General features: G+C 39.8%; 1 long non-coding RNA gene across 2 annotated transcripts in view; it reads left to right on the forward strand.

Annotated features, from left to right (window-relative positions):
* LOC125967473 (uncharacterized) overlaps positions 1–5,238 on the forward strand; it is a 42,627-nt gene extending 37,389 nt beyond the window's left edge. Inside the window, exons 4-5 of one of the 2 annotated variants that reach the window (XR_007480745.2) lie at positions 3,246–3,384; positions 4,928–5,238. This is a non-coding gene — a long non-coding RNA (uncharacterized lncRNA). Of the gene's footprint in view, positions 1–3,245; positions 3,385–3,704; positions 4,432–4,927 lie in introns of those variants that run through there. The other variant, XR_007480744.1, reaches the window with a different exon arrangement.
* The last annotated feature ends 1,278 nt before the right edge of the window (positions 5,239–6,516 follow it).

A 6,516-nucleotide genomic window follows, 5' to 3' on the forward strand; every position in this document is an offset into this window, starting at 1 on the left:
GCACCAAAATGAGATTGTGAGCACTGTGTACTATGGCAGGAACAGCCTGCACGTCCACAGGAGGTACAGTCGGGTTGCACATAGAACGAGTTGCCGTTGTTTTTTTCGTATTAGAACATTTCTTGTTAAACTTGGAGCACACATCTCATAAATTGCATGAGAGTGAGACATCCGTAATGCTAATGTGTACGGCTGTTTCCATCGATCTGTATGCTTTTGTCCTTAGTTGCCAAGCTGTGCAAAACTTTTTTAAATGCTTCAGGGGTGTGAAGATAGTTTAAAAAAATGGAACAACACATATGATTCAGGCAGGAGGCGTCTGGCATGGATATCAACACGTAGAACTTTAACTCCTGCAATGGTATCTACTCTAGCTGCTGTCCATCTATGGCCTTGGCATAATTAGCTCGCAAGAAGATGAAGCATGCAGGCTAACCTTCCAGCAATGCATCTGCTTGATACTTTTATATTTTTATCAAGTAATATCTGTCGTTAAAATGTTTTGGGCGATGTATGGTGTGGATAAGCACCATATAAGTCTGCTGTAATATGACAGATTTTATATATTTTCCAGGAAATATTATGTTGTTAATTGTTAAAAATAAGAATAATTTGAAAAAAAATACATGAAGAGGAAATCCTTAAATGCTGCATCATGAAATGACATTCATGTCACTATTATTTTAACTGAACATACATGTATGTGCCATTTGATCTTGTTCTAGCCTGCAACCTTCATGGCTATTACACTTGTCAATCATTAGAAGTCAAATTGTTTGAACCACAAGAGAACCAGAGGTTGAAAGTTTTCATGAAGCTGTAAACACGCAGGTGAGGAAGAGTCTCTATTGATTCTGCTGCCTATAAATAAAATGGAGGCACTGGACAAAAAGCAACAAACAACTCTAGCAGAGTGAACATGGGGAAACAAAAAAAAAATCAATAGGGTCCCTTCACTGGTGGGTCTTCTCCGGTCAGACAATTCTCTCTGGGTTTCTCTGCAGAGAGTAAGGACGAAGAAAGCAAACAGTCAACAAGCTCTTGATTTACACAATATTTCTGTTGGTGGCTTCTATAAGCAATGTGCTCGGCGTAGTTAACCAGCACAGCCACCTGAGAAAAAAACAAGATAAATGCTTGCACTCCCTTTTTTTTTCAGGACAGTGTTTCTAATTCTCATTAACTTTAGCCTTGAACACTTTAACTGTCAAAAGTACATATTTGAAAGAAAATTGGTAATTACAAAACATATGTAAGGGTATACCCTTACACACGACATATCCAGCTTGATGCATAAACCATTTGCCATTATCTGATATAAAAAGAGAAATTTACGGTACAAGGTATTGATTGACCAAAAAAACTGAGATTGACTAACTGTTTTTGTTAGAAGCACAGTGACTCACTAAACAAACATTTTAGGGATTTATTAAGGGGTAAATTTAGGTATGCACATTGTAAATCGACTTGCAAAGTAAATGCTCACATCCATTCATTTCCACTAAGTTACTGATACATGGTCTGGACGTTTTTCCAGCGACAAATGATATAAAAAAATCTGATCAAATTTACGACTCACACATACGCAAGTGCATGAAAACTTTACTTCCACTGTCCCTACCTGTGCTTTTCAATTGGTCAAGACCCGATATCACCGTCTTAACGGCATCGCTGATTGGCTAGGCCATGCGGTCAATTTATAAATCAAAACACAATATTGTAAAAGAATATGCACTTAACCAGCAAGTAAAAAGTCATAGATATAAAACAATGTTTTAATAAAGTTTTGACTCCTAACCCTTTAGTGGGTCATCAAACGACACGGTAAAACCAGTCGGCCGACGAAATATTACTGAGACTTGTTCCCGGTTGATTATGAGTGTGATGAGCTGGGTATGCTGGGTATGTGTGAATTTAATTTTATTACATTATTTCTTCCTGGTCTTAAAAAAGACAATTGTCAAGAAAGTGAAAGATAGCATAGCCCACTGAGACAATGTGAATATACAGCAGCATCATGACTAACTCTGGGTTCATTGTATTGTTCAAGGACAGGAACTCCAACAAGTGTGGCCTTCAGTCCCTAATTCTATTTCCTTCAAGCGCAGATTCAAAATAAAGTCAGCAGCAGAAACATTAAATGCGTCATTCAAGCATGGACCTAAATTACTGTAAATAACATCGTAATGAGGACATATTAAGCACCCACCTCTGATGGTTGATGAGTTTTTCTATGAAAAGCCATCTGAAAGTTCAACGAGTCTGCCTGACTCCCTTCCTTGTTCCACCTTAGTGGGCAAAAAGGAATGCTGCTTTTCGCCCTCCATTTCCCATTAGCTGTTTTATTTCACGGGAAATTTGCTTCCTGCTTGCTGTAATAGGTATGTAGGCACCTCTTGATGTGGACATTAGGAATTTTGATACAATGTTTTATGCAGGAGAGAATATGCATGTATTACCCTTTTAGTAGGACTTCACAGTAACATATTATGTGACTATTTAGTACCTCAATAATTTAACTCAAATGCATTTTTTTTTACATACTTGCTAATGATGTGGATGTTTGCTCAGCAACAGCAAAGAAACTGACCCAAAAACCCCAGCGAGTATGAGCCCAGCTTGAAAACAAAAATTTTAAGGCAGGTCTTGACACCTCATAAATTGTACACAGCGGTGCTTTGAGGTATGAGTTACCCGACTAACTGTACACTTATTTTTATTTTATTTTATTTTTGACTTAAGACCTTTGACATTTTTTTTTTTTTATTGAATTAATTGCCACAATATTACTTGTATATTACCATCACATCCACATGACCTGGAAACACTAGCCATTGCAATTTGTAATGTTGCAAACCCAAGTAAATTGTATTCTCTAAATTGGATGATCGGCGTTGCCATGGCAATCATAAATGTATTCTGTTCTCGGTGTTCTCATCTCAAGCCAATGTAGAATCAAAATGTTCTCAATAAGGTAAGATTGTGTTTCAAAAGGACACATAATTGTGAGTGAACAGAGCAAATGGCAGCCAAAAAACAACAACAAAAGGAAGCTCGAACCTCGTAAGTGACTCCGACTGTGTCCTATTTTAATTCGTGGAATTTCTCCGTTTGCTTCCAGAAAATTGCTCATTAATTGCATGTTTGCAATTCAGGACATGCAGTATTGAATGGTGAAATTGCAGTAAGTCTTTCTCGAGCAGACACCAGAACCGGTTGCCATAATGACATTCATTTTCAAACAGGAGAACATTCTAATGGGCAATTAAGATGATCAAGCCTGCCAAGATACACGTGCAGAGCAGAGAGCAGGTGCCAGTGATTGTGTGTCCTTCGCCCTTGCCTCCTTCCGGTGCTGGCCCAGTCTCAATCTTCTGCATGCACGTAAGTAGCAGTGAAGGAAAGTCAGAGAGAAAAAAAAATGGCTCCAAAAGCACAATATAATTGAACTTTCCACATTATTTCTCACTAATATGTGCTGCCACTTGGTCTCATTAGTGGAATGATGTGCTCTGCCATTCTGGAATGAACTCTTTGCCCGAGTAATTAAGGCTCCTAAAGTTTCTAGTCCTTTGTTTAAAGAATTCGTCCTTGTGCTCTCCATGCCCCATCAGCTGCCTAATTAGCAGGGTCTTTGTGTGATTAAAAATTCTCACAGAGATTCCGTTGGATATTTTCCTCTGTTAATGAGTGTTTGTGGACAGCTGGGAACGAAGTGAGGATCCCTCCCCGTTGGACCTCCTGTGCATTGGGTGGACCTCTGTCAGGGCCCAGGAGTGAGAGCTGTCATTTGTGTAATGGGGATGGAAATTGGTCAAAACCTAGCAAGGCCCCCGCAGGAATGGAAGGTCTAAAATATGAATGAGAATGAATATTCATAATGAAGAAAGTGCTGAGTGTTAATATACATACATGTCTGTCCAGCACTAAGAGCTGCTTGTGCTACATATGTCCATAAATGCTCATGGCTGGACTAGTTATCCTTCCATTCCTGATGCTGGGGTGACCCACTCCAATGAGATAAAGGATATTGGAGCCATTCCTTTTGTTCGATTTTTCCCACTTGTAGCGAGTGTCCGTAAGCCTGCCATGCATCCAGCGACGCGGTCGAACCTGACTAAACCAATGTGCAGCATGCAGGGATCTGCAGCGAGGTTGCAACTCGCTGTCCGTTGGCAACTAGATTTGATGTGATTCCAAATTTGAATAGCAAATGAATGTTTTTGCAACTTTGCAGACATAACGGCCAATCAAAAATGCTTTCCCAACAGACATGTTTGTACAAACAAGATTCAGATCAAGCCGGCATCTACCAATCTTTAACAATATACAGTGTATTGTACAATTATATAGCGAGTTTTCCAATCATATACGTAAAATAGCGAATCGTGTAGAGTCTCTGTTATGTACAAATAAACTCAATTAAAGAAACCCATGTTTTTCATGATTTTCCCGTTCAGCCGCATTGCTCAGTGTGCGACGGGCCGCGGGAGAAAAATGCGGCTTTAAAAGCAGCATAGAGTTGTCAAATGATACGGGGTGCCTATTCAGATGGGAAAAGGACTACTTTGTTGTTTTGTGTGTGTTTCATTCTCAGCATGATGTCATACATGTCTTTCGAAATAAAAGTGTCCTTTCACCATTAACATATTCAAGGTTTTGTACCTGTCGATGTCACGCACAGGAATCATTCCACAGTTAAAAGCTCTGGGGGATTTGTTTGGTTTTAATTAAAATCTAATGTAGCTTTCTCAGAGCCTGGCAGCTCTGCCCAGTGACTCTGGGATATTTAATAAGCTGCAGTGCTGAAAGTTGTTTCATTAGTTGTGAAAAGGCCTGATAACTCAATAGCCAACAGCCAAACATCCTCTATGTGTCGGTTTCCTACCTCTTTAATCTGCTTTTCATTCTGCCTGGCATGCCGCAGCGGTACAGGGACTCCACAAAGAGGGGGGAAAAAAACATCCATCACCATTGGGCCTCCAACCAACCAGAGGGTGACAGAGCGAGACAGCCAGTTTGCTTGAAGAGGGCAACAATCACTGGAGTGAATGCACCTTTTCAGCCTGCATGCGCGGAACAACACGTACACTTCTCGGAGTGTTGCCATTAAAGCTTTTAATCGTCATCAATTTGTAACTATGTTTAGAGGATTAGTCCGCTTTCCCACCGCTAAAGTGCAAAATCACAGCTGCGTTGACTGTATCGGTTGAAACAAGATCCAGGTAACAAATAACAGTAATGAATGAGAGTCTTGTAGTGATTTTTACTTTATGCTGCTATCATGAGCTGGTCCACCGGTCTTTCCATTTCATGCCAAGCTAATCCTAATGATCTCACCCTCCGACATGGACAAATACCAATTACATCAAAAACCAGCCTATAGCTAAACCTTTCCTTATGAGACTAACAGGATTTTATTGAAAAGAGTACCTAGCATACCTGATTTTGAATAAGGTAATTTACTCACAAGAAGCTTGTTTATGAAACAAATTTTGGGGAGCAACTAAAAAAGTATTTATCTATTGAACAGTAAAACTTCTCCAATACTTTCTTGCGTTAACAAAGATGTTGTCTGACAAGGTGGCTTGAATGTCTCATCTTCTGTTTTAGATTGAACCCTGTGCTCATAATTTGTTCCTTCCTTTGCTGCTTTAACTTGTGAACTTTCCCACTGTGGGACTAATAAGGGATCATATCTTAGTTCCACCACCCACATGCATAAGGATCTCGGAGTAATGTCAAATGAGAACCAGGCCATTAATTTCCTGGTATATTTAGAAATTTGTGACATAACAGATGATTGGCCATGTAAACTAAAGCTAAATAAGATTGGTAGGGCAAAATGTAATGACTGCATGATATTATTAGGAATATTTATTGCTTTTGTAGTCATAGGTTTAATACATTCTGTGCTTTTTGTACTCTGCTGCGCGCTTGGCTTATTACTTTTCCCCCGCGATGCCTTTGATTTGAGTTTGACAAAATAGTAGGAATTTATAAAACAGTGAAATGCACACCTCTAATAAAAAGTTGTCGCTTCTACACAAACCCGAACACACTTTAACACGCACGGCACTGCTTCCGTCGAGTTCTCCAGCGGCAGAGATGCGGTAATGATCATTAAAGTAAGACTCGGCTACCGAGTTATTTTCCCCCTCCTGAAAAATGTGACAAGACTCGTATCTCATGCCCCTTTTTTAACATATTGAATAGATAATACAGTACCTAATTTGTGGAGTAGCTGAGGGTCCCTCACACCTCCCGCTCTCCTTCAAGGAGGACATGAGAAGCTCTTAGGGTAATAAGGCGACATGTATTCCTTCATGTGTACTACATCAAGCCCATTAATCCTTGTAGATTGAAGCCGCCCACTGATTTAGATTGTCATTAAGTGTTTCACAGGCGTTCCACTCTGAGGTTTTATATTCATAAAGGCTGAAGAGGTGGACGTGGGAATTGTTCTTTCATTACCCCATCTGTAGGCAGAGTTTCAAGTAGATGTGCTCACTCAAC

Source organism: Syngnathus scovelli, chromosome 4, assembly GCF_024217435.2.
Source record: "Syngnathus scovelli strain Florida chromosome 4, RoL_Ssco_1.2, whole genome shotgun sequence".
NCBI classification, from domain to species: domain Eukaryota; kingdom Metazoa; phylum Chordata; class Actinopteri; order Syngnathiformes; family Syngnathidae; genus Syngnathus; species Syngnathus scovelli.